Genomic DNA, 24,802 nt, shown 5'->3' with positions numbered 1-24,802 from the left:
TTCCTGCCTCTCTCCTTCTTTCAACACAAAGCTAGCCTAGCTTGGTCCAGTCATACCACCCTGAAGTTAACTAAGCCCTTATGTCAGCAGGTAGGCAGTGACCGTGGGACGTCCAGAGGCTGGGTTGGCATCTGGGAGGTATGTGGGTGGGTGGACAACCGCAGGGAAGTACGAAGGGAATTTACTTTCTGATAACCTATCTTGTGCTGGTGTTTTATAAATTCTGTCTTGTATAATCTTCTCTTTTGAGGGTAGGTATTATGACAAAGGTACTGAAGGTCAAAGAGACTTGTCCACGGAGCCAGGAGAAAAAAAATTCCAACAATCAAAATCTGAACTCTCAGGTCTGGTGGCTCAAACATTGATGAATAAAAGGATGGAGACAGACTTTCAAGCTGCACACAGTGTCCAGACACACAAGGACTAATTCCCTCACTCAAGCTGCTGCTGCTGCTGCTGCTAAGTCGCATCAGTTGTGTCCGACTCTGTGCGACCCCATAGACGGCAGCCCACCAGGCTCCCCCGTCCCTGGGGTTCTCCAGGCAAGAACACTGGAGTGGGTTGCCATTTCCTTCTCCAATATTTCTCGGCTAATGAGGACAGATAGGGATAACCTCATTTCCCTGTTAAGAGAAGTTTGGAGAAAAAAAGAAAGAAAGGTTTGGAGCTTCTAGTCTTTGGAGAGCAGCAGCAGGTTATGTGGGAATCAAGTAGCAAAAGGAAAAGGAATTATTGCAGAGGTTTTGCTATTTCCAAAGCACTTTCCTTCATAGTTTCACTGAACTCTTCCAACCATCCTGTGGGGTTTATAGCTCACCTGCTTTGTAATTATGTCATATTGTCTCCCTAGTCTCAGTATCCCTCACAGTGCCTGGCAGAGAATGGGCAATGAGTAAGGATGTACTGAATTAAGCTCCATCCCAGTGATCACTCATGGGAGACCCCTTAGGGGATGTTCTTTACCACAGACAGATACTGACAATTGGATTAGGGCTGTCACTACTGGGGTTCAGGAAGGGCTTTAGAAAGATGATGGAAGCAAGGCAAGAAAAAATGAAGGTTAAAAAAAAAAAAAAAGGATCATGGAAAAGCGATGTTCACCCTGCCCCGATATTGTCTTGTGTTGGTCCAGGTCCCAGCAGCAGTTCAAAGGGTAGGTATTGAGGTTGGGATGGGACGGATCTGGCCTGGGGACAGAGCTGACCCTGCTGGGGCCAATTCCACGCCCAACTGGGCATTGAGGTAGAAGTGCAGGGGTGCGGGAAGGCTGAAGACAGACCGGCCACAGCTGCCCCTGAGTGTCTTCGTTACTGGGGCCCCAGCATCAGCAGGCTTATAAGGGATTAGTTTTACCAAGTGCCAACGATGAGTCAGGCATCTTACATATATTATCTCCTACAACCCACATATCCATCGAAGCTCAGAGAGGTGAGGCGACTCACCCAAGGTCACACAGCTGTTAGGAGGCAGAGCACAGCTGCTTGAGTCCAGAGCTTGTGCTCCAAAGCATGAGCCAGGCTGCCAACTGGAGGGAGGGTCTAGAAGCTAATACTGGAGAATGCAGGCCAGTCTTAAGGAAAAATGGGGGTTGGAAGGAGAAGTGAAGTGACATGAAAGTCGCTCTGTCATGTCCGACTCCTTGTGACCCCATGGAGGATATAGTCCATGGACTTCTCCAGGCTAGAATACTGGAGGGGGTAGCCTTTCCCTTCTCCAGGGGATCTTCCCAACCCAGGGATCGAACCCAGGTCTTCTGCATTGCAGGTGGATTCTTTACCAACTGAGCCACCAGGGAAGCCCAAGAACACTGGAGTGGGTAGCCTATTCCTTCTCCAGGGGATCTTCCCCACCCAGGAATCCAACCGGAAGGAAAAGGAAATTCATATTGGAAACCCACGTTGCTGAACAGACCTTCATGGTGTCAGGTGGTGTGTGGGTGTCTGTGTATGTGTGTAAGTGGGTTCTTCTTTTGAATGTGTGTGTTCCTCCCAGAGTGTGTGGTGTTGGCCCCTCTCTGGCTGTGGGACCCTTCTTGAGAGTTTGTGTGTCTGTGTCCCTGGTGAGACAGTGTGTGTGTGTATGTGTGTGTGTGTGTGTGTGCACGTGTCTCCCTGCGTGTTACTTAAAAGTGCGGTTCTCGTGGCCCCCTGCCTGAGTATACGACCTCCTGCGGGTGTGCAGCCTTCTCCCCACGTGCCCTTTCCGCGTGTGCCCATCTTCCCCCAATCTCGGGGCCAGCCGCAGAACAGGACCAAGAGGACAATGGGCTTGCGCGCCCGGGTGGCCCTTTTCCTCCACTCCCTCGGCCCCTGCGACCCTCCCGCCCGCACCCCGCGCCCCCGCGGGCCCCATCCCGCCGGGTCGACCTGCCCCGGCCATCCGCGCCCGCGCCCCTGCGCCCCACCCCGGCCCGGCCCGATCTCGGGGGGGCCCTCCCCGCCCGCGCCCCGGCGGCCCCACCCGGCGGCCCGGGGCGCGCAGCTGCCGGGACACACAATCGCCGGCTCCCCCGCCCCGCCCCCTCGCGCAGCCCCTCGCCCAACAAAAGCCGCTTTCTTTCCCCCACAACAGATTAAAGACCAGGAGGGGGTGAAAAATAGCTTCTCCGGCCCTGGCGGGGGAGGGGCGCGGGAAAAGTCGGGGCTTTGGGGACTCTTTGATGGCGAGTGTGTGGGAAACCCGGAGGAATGCGGCTGCTCCGACCGCCGCGGCGGGGAGAGGCGCCGAGAGGAAGGCCCGCCGCCCTCCCCACCCCGGGACCCCCGCGGCCCGGGCGCCCCCAGATCGCCCCCATCGCCCCTCGCACCCTCGGGGTGCCCCCTTCCTCCTCGCCCCCGTCGCGCCTCTCTTGCTCTTGCGGTCTCTCCCGCACGTTCTCATTTCTCTCTCTTCTTCCTGCTCTGCCTTCCTCTCGTTTTCCTTTTTCTGAATCCCTTTTTCATCTCCACCTCCTTTCTCTTTCTCTTCTGTCTCTTCTCTTCGTCTCTCGCTCCGTGCCTTGATCTTGATCTACGCGTCCGTCCTTGTTCTTCTGTCTTGGGCACACTCTTGGTTCCCCTTTGTGTCTGCGTCTGGGGTTTCTTCTCTGTGCCTCTGGCTCGGGCCCTCCTGGGTTGGCTCATAGCAATGATGATGCCCGGTTTGGGACGTCTCTCTCGCCCTTTCTCCTGCCTGTTTGGAGAGGCTGGGAAGAGGGCACAGGGATGTGGGCAGTCTTTACACATTTAAACACCCCCTCTCCCTAACGTATGAGTGGAGACGGGAGCTGGCAGGGGAAGTCTGGGGGAGCCCAGAAGATGGCCGAGAGCAGACTTGGGCAGGCCTGACCCGCTAGATCCGGCAGAGTTGGAATAAGGAGCTCCTGGAGGCGTCCAAGGGTGCAGAATTATTTTCGGGCTCAGTTTAATTCAGTCTCTGAAAGGAATTCCTGGCCCAGGACCGGATTGTGGCCTTGGGACCCTGGTGGGAATGAGTTGGGTCTCCTGACCCCCCCTTCTCTCTAGTCCTCAGGATAGGCTGGGGAGAGGAAGGGGGCTGGTTCAAGACAAAAGGCTTCCAGGTGGCTGGGGGCAGGGGCCTTCCATGTATGGACAGTGAGGTCCATGCAGGGGAACTCAGCCTGAGAGCCCAGAAACCCTGCTTTCGCATGTGGCTCTGCCACTGGCTGACAACCCTGGACAAACCTTCTCCCTTTTGGGCACCAGTGTCCCCACCTGTCAAACGAGATACGTACTTAGATCCTTAGTTCTCAATCTTATTACACCCAGAGGTGCCAAGATCTGCCTTATTCCAAATGCACTGCTTCTATTAATTAATCTGCTTTCTCCTTTCGTGTTTATGAAAGACAAGCATTCAGTCAGAGCTTCTGATTAGCATGATTCATTACCATGAAGAGCTATTCTGATTCCAGCCAAAGGCACCCCAGGAGACCCCCCTTGATGCTTCAGTGGTATGTGCAGCAGAATGGAAGACCATGGGCTTTGGCGGCAGACAGCTTGGGTTTGAATCCTGCTAGTGTCCAGCTGTGTGACCTTGGGGAGACCACACCTTCCCTCTGTTTTCTTATCTGTAAAAAGGAGATATTCATAACATCTCCCCACAGGGTTGCACTGAGCATTACATCAGATAACAGATACAACAGTGTAAGAAAAGAGGTGCTCAATAAACAGCAGCTGTTAAGATATTGATGCTCTTTACCAACGCCGCCCAGTAGAACTAGCATTTAGGCACAGATGTGAGCCATGTGTGTGATTTAAGGTTTTCTAGCAGCCTCATTTTTAAAATTTTTTAATAAATTAATTTCAATAATGTATTTTTACCTAACCCAATATGCCCCCAATACTATTTGAACCTGTAATTAATACCAAAAACCCTACTAATTTTACATTACTTTTTCATGCTAAATCATCAAAATCTGATGTATATATTATAGTTCAGCACATGTCAGTTCAGACTAGCCACATTTCAGGTCCTCAACAGCACACAGACAGCGCTAGTCTAGTTAGTTGGAAAGTCAGTGTAGGCAGCTTCCCTGGTGGTCCCGTGATGACGACTTCAAGCTTCCAGTGCAAGAAGCATGGGTTCAACCTCTGGTCAGGGAACTATGATCCCACATGCTGCACAGCATGACCAAAAAAAAAGTCAAGATAGACCTTGGAGAGGAAAAGACACCTGAGCTAGACCTGAGTCTTGAAGGCCAAGTAGGATTTTAATACTTGAAGAGAAAGTAAGAGGGAGACAGCAGAGAATGGTGGGAGCAGAGGCGTTGATCAGCTTGGCTGGGCAGAAGCTAGAGGGCAAGGTGAATGCTAGCCAAGACTGGATGGGTAGATGGAGCAATGGGGTGTGTAGAAAGCCTTGAATGCCAGGCTAAGAGGATAAAGGGTGTGTGGGCTTTAATACTGTCGAGTGACTGCCTCTTGAAGATTCACTTTCTTTCCAGGAAAGGAGGCAGCAGTACCTTGGATTCTAGCACTATTCTATTAAGATTCTGTTAAGACCTCTACTAATACTAGCTACCATTTATAGAAGATTCACTGTGATCAGGCACTGCTGCTGCTGCTGCTAAGTCGCTGCAGTCGTGTCGGACTCTGTGCGACCCCACCAGGCTCCCCCGTCCCTGGGATTCTCCAGGCAAGAACACTGGAGTGGGTTGCCATTTCCTTCTCCAATGCATGAAAGTGAAAGTGAAGTCACTCAGTTGTGTCCAACTCTTCGCGACCCCATGGACTGCAGCCCACCAGGCTCCTCCATCCATGGGATTTTCCAGGCGAGAGGACTGGAGTGGGGTGCCATCGCCTTCTCGGTGATCAGGCACAGTGCTAAGCATTTTATGTTAATTATCTCATTTAATTCTCTCTGCAAATCCTCATACGTTACTGCTGGGAATGTAAGACTTTGAAAAACTAGCAGTTTCTTATAAAGTTAAATATAAATTGACCATATGATTTTAGCCATTCTTCTAGGTATTCACCCAAGAGAAATGAAAACATATGTCTGTTCAAAACCTTGTACAGGGAACAGTCATAGCAGCCTTGCTCATTATAACCGCACATTGGAAACAACCCCAAAGTCTATCAAATGATGAATGCATTAACAGAATGTAGTACAGTCATATATGATGGAATATTACTCAGCAATAAAAAGGAGCAAACATGGGAATTCCCTGGTGTTCCAGTGGTGAGAACTTGGTGCTTTTATTGCCTTGGGCCTGGGTTCAATCCCTGGTCAAGGAACTAAGATTCCCACAAGCTGTGGAGTGTAACCACAAAAAAAAAAAAAGGAACAACTACGGATGTATAGAATCTATAGATGGACCTCAAAAATATTAGCCTAAGTGGAAGGAACGAAGCGCAAAGGACAACATATTGTATAATTCCATTTATGTTCAATTTCCAGGAAAGGTAAATTTATAGGGATAGAATATAGAGTAGTGGTTGCCTAAGGCTAAGAAGAAGGGGAGTGACTGCTAATGAGTACAAGAGAGTTTTTTTGGAGAGACTGATCACATCTGACTCTTTTTGACCCCTTGGACTGTAGCCCACCAGGCTCCTTGGTCCATGGAGTGGGTAGCCATTCCCTTCTCCACAGGATCTTCCCGACCCAGGGATCAAACCTGGGTCTTCTGCACTATGGGCAGTCTTTACTGTCTGAGCTACCAGAGAAGCCCCAATAAAAATATTTTAAAATGGATGTGGTGATGCTCATACAATTCTTTAAATAGGCTAAAACATCACTTAGTTGTGTACTTAAAGCAGGTGAATTTTATGGTATGTAAATTATACCTCAATAAAGCACTTTTAAAAAAAGAAAAGCGTCTCAACATCTGAGATAGATATGCTGGCCTTCCCATTTCACAGGTGTGGAAGCCTCAGAAAGGTGAAGCCCACCGCCACTCAGCTAGGAAGTGGAGGAGCTGGGTTTGAAACCTACAAGGCTGTGCTCTCGATCACTGGGCTCTCTTGCTTCCTAAGGTTTGCTTGGGCAGTGCCCTTCATCTTTCTGGAGCATCTAACTCCCAGGTTTGGTGCCAGACACACTTGCAAGCTACAACAACTGCTCCCTAGATGACGAGGGTCGGGGGAGGCGGCAGAGGGCCTGGGGTGGATCTGGGACGCTGGGAGAACCTCCTCCTGAGAAAGCTCAGGCAGCAGCTGGGCCAGGGTCACCCATGGCAACCCCCCCATGCACTGACACCCCCTCCCCAATCCTGTATCCCTCCCCAGGGAGAGAACTTGGCTTCAAAACTGAGACCAGAATGTGAGCCAGAGACCTGACCTGACCCCCACCTTAGAATCTACTGGATCTGGGACTATGTCAGGGGAGGGGCTGTCCCCAAACCAAACAAACTGAAATTCAACTGCCCCACTCAGTCCTGTTATTTTATGATCATGCCATATAATCACACCAGAAGACAGACTTTAATTGAAAGTCATGGAATCTGGAATCTTGAAATCCTAATTCCAGCCTCTGTCTTCTCTGTGTCCAAACTCAGTGTCCTTGAGGAACTTGCTTACCTTCTCCAGGCCTTAGTTTCCTTATCTGTAAAATGATGACATGGATATTCCCTTCAGAGCGTGGTTGTAAGTATTTGGGGGCCCAGAGATTAAATTCACTTCATTTTGATCACCTTCATTACATGTCTTAAGTTGTTATTGTGTTAGTCACTCAGTCATGTCCAGCTCTTTGTGAACCCATTGACCGTAGCCCGCCAGGCTCCTCTGTCCACGGGATTTCCCAGGCAAGAATACTGGAGTGGGTTTCCATTTCCTTATCCAGGGCTATCTTTCTGACCCATGGATTGAACCCAGATCTCCTGTACTGCAGTCAGATTCTTTGCTGTTTGAACCGCCAGGGAAGCCCTAAGTTGTTATGGTTTTAATAATTCTCCCACTCAAAAGAAACAAGTTTAGAAGAGAACAGTAAAAATAATAATAAGAGTCATCATTTTTGGACACTGATTTTGTGTTGTTCCAAGCGCCTTACTTACCTAAACTCATTAATCTTCGTAACAGTCCATAAAATTGGTATCATTATCATCTCTATTTTACAGACCGGAAAACTGAGGCTCAAAGAGGGTAAGCGCATTGGCTCAAGGTCAGCAAGCTGAGCGACTCTCAAGTCTTAGCTTTTTGCCATTCAGATTGGAGTAGAGTGGAACTGAAGACACCAGTTGGTTTTATCCAAGTCCTGGTGTGTGAGGATAAGGAAAAGCAGCAAAGATGGTGGATCCGAAGTAATTGGCCCACTTGGTTAACATTTATTCACATTTCACCATTTCTCAACCTTCCTGCCAGGAGGTCACACACTGCATTCATGTTTTGTTTTGTTTTTTTACCTTGAACGTAAACTGTTGTATTTTTAAAATATTTTTAAATGAATAAAGGGATTTCAATGCAATGTTTTAAATAGATAGCACATCCACCTGGTTCGAAATTCAGAAAGCATGAAAAGGCAGAGAGTGAAAAGCCTCCTGCTCCCCCGACCCCTGCCAGCCTCCTGCCTACCAGTCTGCACACAGTCAGCCAGTGTTGCTAGCGCTTTCAGGGGGAAGAGAAGAACTGATACGTTTTGAAATTAGAAAGGGTCTGCTTGATTTGTTCTGAAGCCATGAGGCATAAAGCCTACCTCAGTCTGGTTGATTTCTTCAGGTCGGCCTCTGCCTGATTTCCTGTACCCTTTGATGCATCACTGCTTCCTGCAGGTGATGGCTGGTCCCTCAGGGAAATGGTTGGTCCCTTCTCCCTCTCAACTTTCCCCTGAGGCACCCCCTGCAGTACCTGCTCTGCTCCTGACCACGTTCCCTCCCACGTCCAGGCCCAGCTGGTTCCTCCTCCCCCAGAGCCTGGAAAGCCTGTAAATGCCAGAGGACATCTCATCATCTCACCATCTCACCACCGATGGGGTGGAGATAAATTCAGAGGTCACACCTGGGTGGCCTCAGGCCAGATCTAGCCCATGAGAATTTTTTTTTTTTTTTTCCGGCCTGTTCAGTGATTTCAGAATTGGAAAATTTCACCCGAAGAAAGCTGGGGCTGAGTAGCAGATGCCCCCTTTAGAAGGGGACACTGAGAATATGTTCTCATTTAGAATATGTTCTCTCTGGATCGTCATGGTCCCCACCGCTCCCTGTCAGGTAATGGGGTAGACAGATTAATGGTCACTTTGAAGGTATCCACATCCTGGAAACCTCCTACACTGTTGTGGGAATGTAAGTTGGTGCAGTCACTGTGGAAAACAGTACGGAGGTTCCTTAAAAATCTAAAAATAGAGTTACCGTATGATCTAGCAATCCCACTCCTGGGCATATATCCAGACAAAACTCTAATCCCAAAAGATACATGCCCCAGTATGTTCATAGCAACACCATTCACACTAGCCAAGACGTGGAAATAACCTAAATGTCCGGTGACAGATGGCTGGATCAGAAGCAGCAGTATCTGCACACAGTGGAGTGTTACTCAGCCATAAAAAAGAACGAAATAATGCCATCTGCAGCACCACGGATGCCGCTAGAGATGATCACACTAAGTGAAGTTAGAAAGAGAAAGACAAATACTTTATGACATCACTTATATGTCAAATCTAAAGTACAACACGAATGAACCTATCTACAAAGCAGAAATAGATTCTCCGACATAGAAACCCAACCTGTGGTTGCCAATGGGGAGAGGGATGGGAGAAGGGATGGAGTGGGAGGTTGGGGTTAGCAGATGTAAGCTTTTCTATGAGGAACGGATAAACAACAAGGTCTTGCTCTATAGTACAGAGAACTATATTCAGTATCCTATGATAAACCATAGTGGAAAAGCATATTAAGAATATATATGTATAACTGGATCACTTTGCTGTACAACAGAAATTAACACAACATTGTAAATCAACTATACTTGAATTAAAAAAAAAAAGAAGGTATCCATCTCTTAATCCCTGGAACATGAATATGTTATGTGAACATGTTACATTACATGGCAAGTGGGAATCAAGGTTGCAGATGGAGTTAAGGTTGTTAATCAGCTGATCTTAAAATCAGGAGATTGTCCTGGATTTTCTGTCAGGTCCCCTGTAATCACAGGGGCTTCCCTGGTGGCTTAGGCAGTAAAGAATCCACCTGCAATGCAGGAGATCCAGGTTTGATCCCTGAATCAGGAAGATCCTCTTGAGAAGGGAATGGCAACCCACTCCAGTATTCTTGCCTGGAGAATCCCATGGACAGAGGAGCCTGGCGGGCTACAGTCCATCGGGTCACAAATAATGGAACATGACTGAATGACCAACACAACAGCAACCTAATCACAAGGGTCCTTAAAAGTGGAAGAGGGTAACAGAAGAGGCGAGTCAGAGATGTGGCGATGGAAGCAGGGTCAGAGAGGTGCCATATGGCTTACTTTGAAAATGGAGGATGGGTCCAGAAAGCCAGAAAAGCAAAAAAATGGAGTCTTCTCTAGAGCCTCCAGAAAGAAACACAGCCCTGCAGACACCTTGATTTTATCCCAGTGAGACCCTTGTCAAGCTTGTAATCTACAGAACTGAAAGATACTACCTTTGTGTTATTTGAAGGCATTAAGTTTGCAGTAATTTGTTACAGCCATGACAGAAAACTAATGCAGTTTATATAGGGTCTCTTAGGTCTTGGGATGGGGAGAGTGGGGCCCTGCTGGTGAGGGCTGTTGTAGGTGGGAGACACCTAGCTTAAGATGCTCAAGAAATGGGGGCTTCCTTGGTGGCTCCAGTAACAAAGAATCCAATGCAGGGAACTTGGATTCGATCCCTGGTGGGGGAACTATGATCCCACAGGCTGTGGGGCAAATAAATCTGCTCACTGCAGCTACTGAGCCAGCACGCTCTAGAGCCCACGTGTTGCAACTAGAGAAGCCTGTGCACTGCAGCTAAGATCCAGCACAGTCTGAAAAATAAGAGAAGAGATAGGCGGCCCACTCCAGTATTCTTGGGCTTCCCTGGTGGCTCAGCTCGTAAAGAATCAGCCCACAATGCAGGAGACCTGGGTTCAATTCCTGGATTGGGAAGATCCCCTGGAAAAGGGAAAGGCTACCCACTCCAGTATTCTGGCCTGGAGAATTCCATGGACTGTATCGTCTGTGGGGTCGCAAAGAGTCAGATACAACTGAGTGACTTTCACTTAAAAAAAAAGATGCTCAAGAAATGGCACCTTTGTTGGAAGGAATAGGCTTATAGGGTGGGCCCAGGCCGAGGAGAGACATTGATTCTTGTTTTGACTTTTCCTCCATCTGCTCTGCTAACACTCCTGCCTGGTTTGCTTCCCAGAGCCCAGTGCTCGCTGACAGGGGGGCTGAGTATCTAGGCCTTGGAGGAGGAACATGGTAACCGCTCCAAGAGTCAGCAGGTGTCAGCAGCCAGTGGAGGGATCTGATCCCTGACTGAAGATAGGATTAGGGGGTCAAAGCAGAAAAACAAGGACTAGGTCCCTGGCTGGGTAAAAGGGCCATCTCAGCTGCAGGTGGGAGGAGCAGGAGCGGGCCCTGAAGTGGGGTGCAAGGTAGGACAGGGCATCGCATTGGTCCAGGCTGGAGGCCTGCTTGAGGTGAGGATGACTGATGGTTAAGGAGTCCTAAGAGCAGGCGGTAGGCTGCCTCGCTGGGAGGGAGCTGAACTCATTTATCCTGAGCAATTACTGATGACCACTAGTGGCTTACTGTGTCAGACTTGCCAAAAACATTCATGTTTAACAGTGCATATCACTTCAACATAAAAAGGTGAAGTTGCATTTCAGGTCGCAGCGTCTGAGAAAGAAAACCTCATGGCCAGGGAGATGTAGGATGCCACGTGGATGACCACGTGCCTTATTTGCTCTCAGGGCCCTACACCCTCAGAAGGGTTCCCGTGTTCTAGTCCCTGTACTCTTAAATGTCTTTAGGCTTTCATTACAATTCTTCATTGGAAGGGCTGGTGCTGAAGCTGAAGCTCCAATACTTTGGCCACCCAATGTGAAGAACTGACTCATTGGAAAAGACCCTGATGCTGGGAAAGATTGAAGGCAGGAGGAAAAGGGGATGACAGAGGATGAGATGGTTGGATGGCATCACCAACTCAATGGACATGAGTTTGAGCAAGCTCTGGGAGTTGGTGATGGACAGGGATGCCTGGCGTGCTGCAGTCCATGGGGTCGCAAAGAGTTGGACACGACTGAGCAACTGAACTGAACTGAACCGAGCAATTCTACTTGCCTGTGTATTCTGGGCAAGTTTATTTTTTCTTATTTTTAGCATATGCTCATATAATACTTGGTATATTAAGTATTAACATCCAGGCACTGTTCTAAGCACTTTATAAAAATGTATTTAATCATTATAACAACCATTGACAGAAGTACTGTTATCTCTATTTCATAGATGAGGAAACAGAGGCACAGAGAGGTTAAGTAATTTGCCCAGGACCACAGTAAGTAAGCAGCTGTACCTTCTGAGCCTCGGCTGTCTTACTGTTAAGTTGGGGTGTGTTTAGAAGAATGCTCTCCAGACAACAGAGTTTCTCAGCTCTGATGCTACTGATCCAGATAATTCTTTGTTGTGAGGGCTGTCTTGTCCATTGTAGGATGTTAGGCTGTCTCCCTGGCCTCTATCCATGAGATGCCAGTAGCAATCTCCCTTCCTAATGACAATGCCTCCTGACCTTGCCAAATATCCCCTTGGGGCACAGTCAACCCTGGTTGAGAACGATTGCTCTCACAGGATCTGGGAAGGGTTAGATGCAGTAATGCCCGCAAGATACCTCTATACATTCCTTTCCCCATCCTTCTATCCCTCTACTGAGTGAATTCTGCCTCCTCAGAACCTTCTTTATCTTTCTGTTCCTTTACTGATGTTGAAGATGTGCCTACTTAAGTATAGACTGGTGTTCGAGAGCTTCTTGCAAAGCTGAAGCTGGCTGCAGGAGTCAGACCTGTGTTCTGGTCTCATCACTTCCTCTGACACTGCGTGTGGCCTTAGCTGAACCCCTTTCCCTCCCCCAGCCTCAGTTTCCCCATGTGTACAATGAGGGGGTTGACCTAAAAGCTTTCCAAAAGATCTTCTAGCTGCAGAAATCAGTGACTGGGTGATTCATACCAAATACAAACAAATTCCCCTTACAAAGTCCAAATTCTTCCAGAGACTTAGTCATTCCAGGGTTTGAACTTTCTCGCAAAAGCCATTTCAAAAATTCTTCCAGCTTAAAAAAAAAAAAGAAGCTATTAAAAGAAAGTAAAAGTTTCAAAACCAAATCCTAAGCAAACCCCCTTGAAAACAATACACAGATGCGCGCACACACACACACACAACACCCAAGGTAACTCTGAGAACAGGATATGAAACCTCTCAGGCTGGCACTAAGAAATGATTCACAGGCCTTTCGAGATGCTTCTATTTCAAGGCATGATCCACCCACTGGATCTGGTGGCTCCAAAACCAGAATAAACCTTAAAGAAGCTGCCATTTCTTATCTCAACATAGAGTTAGCCCGGCCTGCATCCTCGGGTCTCAGGGCTCCCTCCAGAAGACTAGGTTGAGTCCTATGAATTCCCTTTCTGTTCTATTTCAGGTCTCAAGCTGCAGGCTTGTTTAAAGTCTTTTGCATCCACCTTTGGTTGGCTGACTCCGAGTTTAAAGCAACACGGCCTAATGGGTTTACAGCACAAGCTGGGAGTTCTGTAGTTTAGCAAGGTCTCTCTATGGCTCTGTCCTACTGCATTCTAGGCTGATCATTCCAATAGCTGTCCCCAGCTAAACAATCCTACCTGGCTTTGTATCAATATCTATAATACTGGTAGTATTACGCTATCAATATTATACTTGTCCAGAAAGCATGAATTATAGTGCACCAATCAAAATGCCATGTTCTTACGTAAAACAGAAATATAAAAGTCATTTATTTATTCAATGAAATTCTTATGGAGCACTTACTATATACCAAGCCCTGAAGTGGATTGGTGCTAAGATCCGGCCCCAGCCTTCAAGGAGCTTTGTGAATAGGAAAATCTGATGAGTTAAATGTAGTAGAAACATAGGGAACTATTTCCTATAGGAAATGGCCTGCGTAAAAACTGATACCAAAGTTGGAGCAAAATTTAAAGAAATGCAAATGCTTGTGACATGGTTAAGTACCTGCTCACCTGGAGTTTTCCTGTGTGTTAAATTTAGTAAAGTTCTGCCCTTCATGATGCTTCAGTTGCTCCCTAAAATCCTGCAGGAAGGTCATCATCTGGGCCAGACCTACTTTTCCTCCAGTGAGTTTCCTCACCCCAATCACATGTTCACACACCATTGCTTCGTGGTGTCTTCCCTCCTCCTCTTCTTATCTCTGGGGTCTGATTCAAAAGCCCACTGTGCCCAGGAACCTATCCAGCCGTGCCGTCACAGTTCCTAAACACAGATCTCAGGCTCTTTGCTTGGCTTTTAGCCTGTCCTGCTTTGGCCTCTCTTGTATTTCCGTCCTGAACCTTCACCTAACTTGTGAATCGGGAAAAAGGACAAGAACTAACATTTATTAAATGCTTTCTTGGTGCCAGGCTAGCCCTTTCCTGCACATTTTGTGCCTGGCTTCCCTGGTGGCTCAGTTGGTAAAGAATCTGCCCGCAATGTGGGAAACATGGGTTCGATCCCTGGGTTGGGAAGATCTCCTGGAGGAGGAAATGGCAACCCACTCCAGTATTCTTGCCTGGAGAATCCCATGGACAGAGGAGCCTGGCAGGTTACAGTCCATGGGATAGGAAAGAGTTGGACACAACTGAGAGACTAACACTTTCACTTTCACTTTCACAGAGAAAAATGTTAAATATTTTCAGACTGAATACTTAAACCTAATAATAACTCTTTGAGGCAAATGCTATGTGTATTCCCATTTTAGAAATGAGGAAATTGAGGCACAGATGGGTTAAAGCCTGCCTTTGAGGTCTTTCTGCCTCCAAAGCTAAAGTTCAGGCTCATTTTCCTACTCCGCATTGTTGTTTTTTTTTTTATATACATATTTTTCCCCTAAAATATCTTACACATATAGTAAGTGCTTAACAAATGGCTACTGACTAACAGGACATATGCCATGCTTCCTGCTTTATTCCACCCCAGACAGTACTATTTGTTCTCTTTTGTGAGTCCATCTGCTTTATTTCTACACTTAGTTTAAAAACCATTCTGCTGTTATCTATGGCTGTCTGCCCCTCCCACTAGACTGTGGCAGAATTAATGTAACATGCCTGCTGGTGCCCTGGCTGGCACATGCTTTGTGCTCCATGAAGATTTACTGACCTGGGGTGGCAACAGGGTGAGTTGAATTATACCCTTTAATAAGATATGTCCAGGGACTTCCCCCATGGTCCAGTGGCTAAGACTCCATGTACACAATGCAGAGGGCCTGGGTCTGATCCCCGGTTAAGGAACTAGATCCTTCAAGCCACAACTAAAGATCCTGCATGTTGCAACAAAGACTGAAGAACGCCACGACTGCCACCCAGCATGCCCAAATAAATAGATATTTTAAAAAATACTTAAAATAGATATGTCCAAATTCTAACCCCCTGTACCTGTGAATGTGACTTATTCGGAAATGGAGTGTTTACAGATGTAATTAAGGTAAGTGTGTTATTCACTCAGTCGTGCCCGACTCTTCGCGACCCCATGGACTACAGCCCACCAGGCTCCTCTGTCCATGAGATTTTCCAGGCAAGGATACTGGAGTGGGTTGCCATTTCCCTCTCCAGGGGATCTTCCCAACCCAGGGATGGAACCTGGATCTCCTGCACTGCAGGCAGATTCTTTACCGATTGAGCTAAAAAGGAAGCCCAGTTAAGGTAAGGATGTCAAAATAATCTCATCTTTGCATTCAAAGTGAAAATGAAAGTCACTCTGTCATGTCCGACTTTTTGCGACCCCATGGTCTATAGAGTCCATGGAATTCTCCAGGCCAGAATATTGCAGTGAGTGGCCTTTCCCTTCTCCAGGGGATCTTCCCAACCCAGGGATCAAACCCAGGTCTCTCGCATTGCAGGCAGATTCCTTACCAGCTGAGCCACCAGGAAAGCTGCTTTGCATTCAAGGTGAGCCCTAAATCCAAGGACTGATATCCTTATAAGATGGGCTTCCCTGGTGGCTCAGCGGTAAAGAATCTGCCTGCAATGCAGGAGACTCAGGAGATGAGGGTTTGATCCCTGGGTCAGGAAGATCCCCTGGAAGAGGGTGTGGCAACCCACTCCAGTATCCTTGCCTGGAGAATTCCATGGACAGAGGAGACTGGTGGGCTATTGTCCAAAGGGTCATAAAGAGTTGGACATGACTGAAGCGACTGAGCACAGCACATCCTTAGAAGGGAAAGGAAAATGAGACCTGAGACAGAGAGAAGGCCGTGTGAAGACAGAGGACAGAAGCAGAGACTGGGGTCATGAAGCCCCAAGCCAAGGAACACCAGGGACTGCGGTCAACCATCACAAGGCAGAGAAGCACGGAGGGGGTTCGCCCCCTGAGCCTCCAGAGGGAAGCAGCCCTGCTGACACCTTGACTTTGGACCACTCAGCTCTGTAACTGTGAGAGAAGCTATTCTTGCTGCTTTAAGCCACCAAGTTTGTTATAGCAGTCCTAGGAGAGTAGCTGCTTAGTCACTTCAGTCATGTCTGACTCTGTGCAACCCCATAGACGGCAGCCCACCAGGCTCCCCCGTGCCTATCAGGGACTCTCTAATTAGGACTCTCTAATTTCTAATCCTGGCTAAGAAATTCAGGGCTCGAGAGAAACAGCTTTGACTTTGGGGTCTCATAGACCTGGCTTTGGCACCTACCTGTTCTATGGTCTTCACTAATGGACTCTGCTCTTCTGAGCCTCAGTTTCCTTCCACGTAGAACAGGGGCAGTCACAGTAATCGCTAACATCTATGGGGTGCCGGAGAGCGTGCTAATCCATTTCCATGCATCCATGCCCAGCCTGAATAACAGGCCAGGAGTAACCATTAATAAGGGTTTCCCTGGTGGCTCAGATGATAAACCATCTGCCTGCATTGCAGGAGACGTGGATTTGATCCCTGGGTAGAGAAGATCCCCTGAAGGAGGAGTATTCTTACCTGGAGAATTCCATGGACAGAGCAGCCTGGTGGGCTACAGTCCATGGGAGTCACAAAGAGTCAGACACGACTAAGTGACTAACACTTTCACTTCACTCAACCATTAATAAAAGAAACTGGCTTTGAGGGTTATAATTTCACCTTGCCATGTCTGAAGAATTCTGCACCTGGCACGGTTTGGCTCTGAACCTGACTATGTGATAATGACATGTGGCAATGACATGATAATGACATGTGATAATGACAAGAGCACAGATGGGGTCAAGCAGAGACCAGTTTGAATCCTGGCTCTGGCGTTTACCAGCTGGGTAAACTTGTGCTATCTATTTTGCCCATTTGAGCCTCAGTTGCATCATCTGTAAAGTGGGCTTGGTACTGGTCCCGACTTCGTGATGTCGATGTGATGACTCAGTTGTGTCTGACTCTGTGACTCGATGGACCAGGCTCCTCTGTGCATGGAATTTACCAGGCAAGGATATTGGAGTGGGTTGCCATTTCCTTCTCCAGGGGATCTTCCCAACCCAAGGATCAAACCCAGGTTTCCTGCATTGCAGGCAAATTCTTAACCACCTGAGCCACCAGGGAAGCCCAAATGATATAAGGGGATGCATGCGATTACCAGCTGTTCTGTGAAGGGTTCCAAAATGCGGTTCTGGCACACAGTAGGTCATCAACAAGAGGACGTGTCTGCTGCATTGAAGATGATGGTTCAGGAGGGGACAATCCAGAACAGCAAGACAGTGAGACGAGGACTACAACAGCTGGTGGCTGGTTTTCCCAGAGGAGGGCTGAGGGACAGTGGGGGCCTCTCGGGCAGCTGCTTCCTGGGGTTGTGATGTCACCAGCCCATCCAGGAGGCCCTGGTACCCACGCCTGTCACTGCCTCCCAGCTGGCCAGCTCCACTTCCTGCGCCCTGAGCCTGCCCTTGGCTTCTTTCTCATGACCCGGGGGAGACAGCTGGACGGCAGTTTAAGAAACAACTCCCATCTGCAAGCTGGGAGAGCGCGGGCTCCTCCTCCCTCCCAGGGCTCCTGCATCTTGGGAGGGACCCTGAAGAGTGAGTCTTGTCCAGTGGTTTTCAAACTGGGTTCCTCCAAGCCCTGGGATTCTGCAGAAGGGCCTCAGGGACCACTGAGGGTGGGGCGGGGGAGTGTGGTGGAAAGAAGGGGTACACTAAGCAGGCCAGCTTCTCAAGCCACCCCTCCACTCCTCCAAACAGCCCCACTTTTGTCTGGTTTACATATTGGGACTTTATGTAAAATTTAAGTTTAGTAAAAAAGATTCTTGAGAAAAGAAAGTTGAAAAACCTTTGATCTTCTGTGGTATGTGAGTTATAGCTCAGCTTTTGAAAAACCCTCTGATCTCTTCTACTGCTTTCATTTTCTAGAAGGGAGGTTGAGGCCAAGTGAGGAGGAGCAGCCCACGCACGGTCACCCAACGGGTCAGTGATGGAACTGGGAACCAGGCCTCCTGCCACAAGCCAGGTGCTATCAGGAGCGGGGTGGAGGGCAGACAGCTCTGGTTGCCACATCTGACAGTCACCACCTCATCCCGTCACTCTCTGGGAAACAGCTCAGATGCAAAGTGGGGCCACTCAGTGACTAAGACAGGCAAGGCTGAGGCTAAATGAGCAATCATTTTGCCTCCCTGAGCCTTCATTACCTTCCTCCGTACAAAGGAGAGACATGGTGGTTAAACAGGGGTGGAGGGGAGCTCAGATTTATTAGCTGTTCTTTGAACAATTTTTTTTTTTTTTTGATGGCACAGTTTGTGGGATCTTAGTTCCCTGACCAGAGATTGAACCTGGGTCATGGGCTTCGCTGGTGGCTCAGATGGTAAAGCGTCTGCCTGCAATGCAGGAGGCCTGGGTTTGATCCTTGGGTAGGGAAGATCCCCTGGAGAAGGAAATAGCAACCCACTCCAGTACTCTTGCCTGGAAAATTCCATTGACTGAGTAGCCTGGTCACAAAGAGTTGGACACAATTGGTCAACTTCACTTTCAGTTTCTTTTCTTTCATGGCAGTAAAAGCACCGAGTCCTAACCACTGGACAGCCAGGAAAGCCCCTGAACAAATATTTTTTAAGTGCCTGGTATGTGCCAGGCATTGTACTTGGCTTTGGGAATCGAGGCGGGACCAGAATATCAGGCTCCCACTGTCATGGAAACTTACATTTTTATGGGCGAGGCTGAACATAAACAAACAAATAAATAAATGTCAATAGAAACAGGTCAGAGAATGTTAAGTTCTATGGTGAACATAGAAGGGGTGACAGGGTATAAACAGGGTGCATCTCTGATTAGATTGGACGGTTGGAGAGAATCCTCTAAAGAGGTGCTATTTGAACTGAGACCTTGAAGGGGTGAGGACCTAGTGAATTCATGCTAAGGGAGGGTGCTGTGTCAGTATCCAAGAGGACAGGTGAGGGATGCAACTGACTACCACGAGTATCCATCTTTATCACAATTGCATTATTATTACAAATATGCAAATATGATGCGAACATGTCACGTGTTTGATGATGGTAGTAACTGTTAACACTTTTTGCACACTCACAAGGTGCTATGTCCTCTTCTAAGCATTTAGATATGTTGCTTCATTCTCACAGCAATCCTGTCGGGGGTGGGGGGGGCACTTTTTATTTCCACCATTTTACCCATAATGAAACTGAGGCTCATAGAGGTAAATTGACTTGCTTGAAGTCACACAGCCAGAAAGTGGTAGAGCTGGAACTTGAATCTAGTCAATCCAGGGTCTGGTTTCAACCATTGCTCAACTTTGCCTAACCCACTGTCTACCCGGGGTAGATGCTCAAATGAAATGGATGTCTGTGTTTAAGGAGAACTCCGACCAGACCTGTGGCACGACTGCCCCTTGAGTGACCCGTGAGGTCCTGTGCTTACCTTTCCCTGCCTTGCTCCCACCAACCTTCCAAAATAAATCCCTAAGGTTCCCCACAGGGGAAGGAGGGGCAGAAGTGCTGGCAGGAGACTCGATAGTGTCTGCAATCATCTGTGTGGATTGTGAAACCTAGACAAGTTCTGAGACCGTGACTCACAAATTTTGCGTCAAGAAGGAAATTACAAAGAAGTAATAACTAGGAGCATCATTTCGCAGAGCATCCTTCCCAGGCTGTGTCACCCCGGGCCCCTGATCCTATATTTTAGTCACAGCAGGCATCTGGAATACAGATGGGAGCCTCGCAGCCCCTCCCCTCAAGGCTCAAGACATCCTCCTCCCAGGTCTTGTCTCTTGGGAGAGTTGGGTTTGGCTCTTCCCAAGCTGCCCTCAATCCTTCTGTAGTTTTCTAAGATGATAGTTCCTGTTGGGAAGCCTGGGTTCAAATCTCAGCTCTCCCATTTACCAGGTGAGTGCCTTTGGCACAATACCCTTACTGAAGGACTAAGGTCCCAGATGCCCATCTCCTAGGGCTCCAAAGGCGCAGTGTTCTTATCTGTTGTACTGATGGCTGTATCCCTATGGATTACAACGGTATTCTGCATATAAGGAGAGCCTTAATAAATATCTGCTGAATGAACGAATGAAACTAAGGTTCCTGGACACATAGTAGGTGCTCAGTACCTGCTCACTGTTATTATGACTACTGATTCCTGACAGAGAACTTTCTGGCCAGCTGACCTCAGGATTCATGCTATTCAGCCTGTATCTCTCTCAGGATCAATGAAGATGCTGATTCAGAGTATTTTGGATGGTCCTGGATGGATTTACTAGTGTGAGTCAGGGTCCCAGAGCCTGGATCCTGGGGCTGGTAGAAGGGGCTTGGATAGATAAGACCTTGATCTTGAAACATTCAAGAAGAGGTTTGGGGCACCAAGGCCTCATTTAGGGCTGCCATCTATGGGGCTCAGCTGGGCAGGCCGCTCTGCAGGGACTCCTCTCCCAGCTGGGGTCTGACTCCACACCTCTGAAGACTTCCCCAAGAAGGGCCTATCCTTTGGGATACAGGGACCTTCTTTCTGCAGTGGGGTGTGGGCCAGGCAGGGAGAATATCTTGATAAAAACAGGGAAAGGGACTTCCCTCGTGGTCCAGGGGCTAATTGCTCTCAATGCAAGGGGCCAAGGCTCAATCCCTGGTCAGGGAACTGGATCCCACACGCCACAAGTAAGCATTTGCGTGCTGCAACTAAGATCTTGTGTGCCCACAGTGAAGATCAAAGATCCCGAGTGACGCACCCAAGACCTGGTGCAGCCCGATAAATACATAAATAAAATACATACATAAATATATGTATAAAAGGAAAGTGGCTCCTTACATCTGTCAGGGTTCCACCAGGAAGCAGATGGCCCACTGGAAGAGGCTCCTGGAGAGAGTTTAATAAAGGGACTCTAAGGAGATCCAACCAGTCCATCCTAAAGGAAATCAGTCCTGAACATTCATTGGAAGGACTGATGCTGAAGTTGAAACTATAATACTTTGGCCACCTGATGCAAAGAACTGACTCATTGGAAAAGACCCTGATACTGGGAAAGATTGAAGGCAGGAGGAGAAGGGGGAGACAGAGGATGAGATGGTTGGATGGCATCACCAACTCAATGGACATGAGTTTGAGTAAGCTCTGGGAGTTGTGATGGACAGGGAGGCCTGGTGTGCTGCAGTCCATGGGGTGGCAAAGAGTCGGACACGACTGAGCGACTGAACTGAACTGACTGAATCTCTGAAGGGGTGGGCATGGTTAAGGGATAGAGGGGTGCTCAGGGACCAGCAACAGCCCTGAAAGTGTAAAGGGAATGAGTGGGGAATTGTAGCTTCAGGTAAGGAGCTGTGGCTTTAGGGAGATGAGTTCAACACAGTCAGAGGATCCCAACAGGGAAAGGGGAGGCAGGACAAAAATACCTGACCCTCTCTCTTCCTTTAGACACCAATCTCCTGCCAGTGCTTCAATTGGCCAATTCCAAGTGGAAGCCAGAGAGCAGAGGAGCCCAGATTCTTCCCCAGGTGGGAAAGGGAAAGCCAACCTGGGTGGGGGAGGGGGCAAATGGAGAAGACACAGCATGTTTTGTTTGTAGCACGTCTATAAGTGAAGGGTTTTACATCCGCCATTATATTATTGTATGTATTACATATATTCTGACAGTTACTCTGGGAGGTGAGGAAACCAAGACTCAGGCGGTAAAGGGACTTGTCCAGGTCTTCTGACTGCAAAACCAGTTTCTTCTTTCCTTCCTTTTTTTCTTTTCTTCTTTCTTTCTTGAAAAGATGCTTTAATGAAGTCTTTAGGCTTCCCTGGTGCTTGAGATGGTAAAGAATCTGCCTGCTATGCAGGAGACCAGAGTTCGATCCCTGGGTTGGGAAGACCCCCTGGTGAAGGGAATGGCTACCCACTCCAGTATTCTTGCTTGGGAAATCCCACGGACAGAGGAGACTAGAGGGCTATAGTCCATGGGGGGTCATAAAGAGTTGGACATGACTGAATGACTAACACTTTCACTTTTTTTTTTAAAGTTTTATGGGAGATAGGAGGATATTTCAATCTCTTAGAAGCCAAAGAGAAGCACAGCACAGCCTCAGCCTGGACTAATGTCACCAGAGCTTGGAAGCCAGGCGTGTTTGAATGCAATAGCCCAGGGTAGGCTGAAGAAGGAAGACCCAGAAAAGAAGCTCCAGGAAGTCCATTGCTTTCCAGGGCACAAGCTCAACATTATCCATAGACTACCAGTTTATTATAAAAGGATTTAAGTCAGGAACAGATGGAAGACATGGGTAGGGCAAGGTACGTGGGAAGGGGCGTGGAGCTTCTCTGCCATGTCCGAGGGCCACTCCCCACAAATCTCCAAGTGCTCACTAACAGGAAGCTCCCCGTGTCCTTCCCCTGTAGCACGATTCTGACAAGAGTTCTCACTGACTTTCTGGCCATGTTCTTTCCAGGGAAATTTCCCTTGACCAGGTTAATTCGTAGGCTCACATGGGAGGGAATTCAGGGGACAGAGCGGATAGAAATATGTTTTTTGCCGCAGAGCTTCTTTGGTACTCACCAAACCATTCCAGAGCATCTCATTCATTCTGTGATTCAGCAGCTGAGACCTGCAAGGTGAGGGGAGCAGGCAGGGACTCGGATTGGGAGGGGCGTCGCCCATACAGTGATTAGGTAATTAGCTCTGGCAGGTCCACCACCTAGAGAAACACACACAGATACAAGAGGATCATTGCAGTTTTTTTCTGTGGCAGTGGAAAACTGAAAAGCTCTAGATGTCCATCATTCTGTGTGTTGATTGTATCGCGTTAATTTACAGAGGTGACTGTGTGACAACACAGTGAGGCCAATGCCACTGAAAGGAGTTCCGTGACTTACAGTTCCAAAGAGGAAGGACATATTACACCACACAAAGGCACGTGAGGACGCGCCGGGGTCAGGCGGAAGGCAGAAGAAGCGAGGGAGGTCATGGCCCAGAGCCTGTACTGTGGTTTGCCTTGGAAGGAACGGGTTGAGGGAGGGTGGGCAAGTCCGAACAAGCTTAGGGTTGCTAGTTTGCCTGCTAGCAGGCTCTGGGCTATACGGGTGGTTTCCTGGGTATCCAGTACCTGGCCCTGGGGTGAGTTAGGGCAGGGAAAGTATTGACTTGGTGTGTGAGACTTAGATAGAGGAGGTGGCTGGGGATATGGGTTTTAAACAGGGGTTGGTTTTATATGAAAGGGATGTTCTCAGGCAAGTTCACTATGTTTACCACCTCTACAAAAATGCTAGCCTGGGAAGAGCAATCTCTCCAGGAGTAGCAAGACCCTAGGATGTGAAAGCACCACAAAATACAGAAAATTTAAAACATGATTAATACATTTAGGGAATGGCTAAAATACACAGTACAGTCGTATTTGGGGTTATCATATGGTAGTTAAGGAGAAGGCGATGGCACCCCACTCCAGTGCTCTTGCCTGGAAAATCCCATGGGCGGAGGAGCCTGGTAGGCTACAGTCCATGGGGTTGCGAAGAGTCGGACAGGACTGAGCGACTTCCCTTTCACTTTTCACTTTCATGCCTTGGAGAAGGAAATGGCAACCCACTCCAGTGTTCTTGCCTGGAGAATCCCTGGTGGGCCGCCGTCTCTGGGGTTGCACAGAGTCGGACACGACTGCAGCGACTTAGCAGCAGCAGCAGCAGCATGGTAGTTAAAAACAGTAAAGGTTTCTAACATGGGTGGCCTCCAAGACATTGTTAAGTAAAGAAAAGTTATGGGACAATTCATACTCATATGATTCCATTTATAACTGTCTGCAATGCAGCAGACCCAGGTTCAATCCCTGGGTCGGGAAGATCCCCGGATGAAGGGAATGGCAACCCACTCTGGTATTCTTGCTCAGAGAATCCCATGGACAGAGGAGCCTGGTAGGCCACAGTCCATGGGGTCGAAATGACTCAGACACAACTGAGAGACTAACACTTTCACTTTATAAATGAAAAAAAAAAAACGCAAATGAAACTGAAACTTCTGTATACCTATGTGTATGCTCGCAATGCACCCAAAAATGTATGAATGAACAGACAGCAAACTGGCATCCATGAGGAGGACTTTTACTGTATCTACATGCTTGAAAATTGTATAGTAAGTACATGTTCATGTATTACCTGTGTGAAAGTGGAAGTGTTAGTCGCTCAGTCATGTCCTTGCGACCCCATGGACTGTAGCCCACCAGGCTCCTCTGTCCATGGAATTCTCCAAGCAAGAACACCAGAATTGGTAGCCGTTCTCTCTCCAGGGGATCTTCCCCACCCAGGGACAGAACACAGGTTTCCTGCACTGGAGGCAGATTCTTTACCGTCTAAGCCACCAGGGATGCACATTATCTGTGTAATTAAATAGAAAAATATTCATTTAAAAACCAGTGCAAAGATGGAGGAAATTGGATAAAGATTGTCAAAAGGTATAAACTTCAATAAATTCTTGGGATGTTATGTGCAATTTGATGGCTGAAATTTACTGTACTGTTTATTTGAAAGTTGCTAGGAGAGTAAGCAGTTCTTCAAAGTTCCCATCACAAGAAAAAAAGAAAATCGTAACTACCTGAGGGGATGCATGTTGACTAAACTTACTGTGGGGGGATTTCCCTGGTGTCCAGGGGTTAAGAAAAGACTCCAAGCTTCCAATGCAGGGGGCTCGGGTTGGATCCCTGGTTGGGGAGCTAAGATCCCATATACTTCTCAGCGTGGCCAAAGGGAAAAAAGAACTTACTGTGGTAATCATTCCACAGTATATACATATACGAATCATTATGTTGTACACCTGAAAC

General features: G+C 48.0%; 2 long non-coding RNA genes across 3 annotated transcripts; one reads left to right on the top strand and one right to left on the bottom strand.

Moving 5' to 3' along the window:
* The first annotated feature begins 6,317 nt into the window (after positions 1–6,317).
* On the top strand, positions 6,318–7,912 carry LOC123328613. Of its 2 annotated transcripts, none has more exons than XR_006543543.2 (3): positions 6,318–6,473; positions 6,995–7,082; positions 7,553–7,912. It is a non-coding gene; the product is annotated as an uncharacterized LOC123328613 (long non-coding RNA). The 2 variants fall into 2 exon arrangements; XR_006543542.2 differs by having other exon boundaries at positions 6,334–6,521.
* A 3,892-nt stretch (positions 7,913–11,804) lies between these two features.
* Positions 11,805–17,510, bottom strand: LOC123328612. The gene is made up of 3 exons (XR_006543541.1): positions 17,180–17,510; positions 16,282–16,424; positions 11,805–12,687 (listed from the first exon to the last, which is right to left on the bottom strand). It is a non-coding gene; the product is annotated as an uncharacterized LOC123328612 (long non-coding RNA).
* Between the last annotated feature and the right edge of the window lie 7,292 nt (positions 17,511–24,802).

This window comes from Bubalus bubalis, chromosome 2 (genome assembly GCF_019923935.1).
Source record: "Bubalus bubalis isolate 160015118507 breed Murrah chromosome 2, NDDB_SH_1, whole genome shotgun sequence".
Classification (NCBI taxonomy): domain Eukaryota; kingdom Metazoa; phylum Chordata; class Mammalia; order Artiodactyla; family Bovidae; genus Bubalus; species Bubalus bubalis.
The sequence above is the reverse complement of the archived record's forward strand: the minus strand, read 5'-3'. Positions and strand labels throughout refer to the sequence as shown.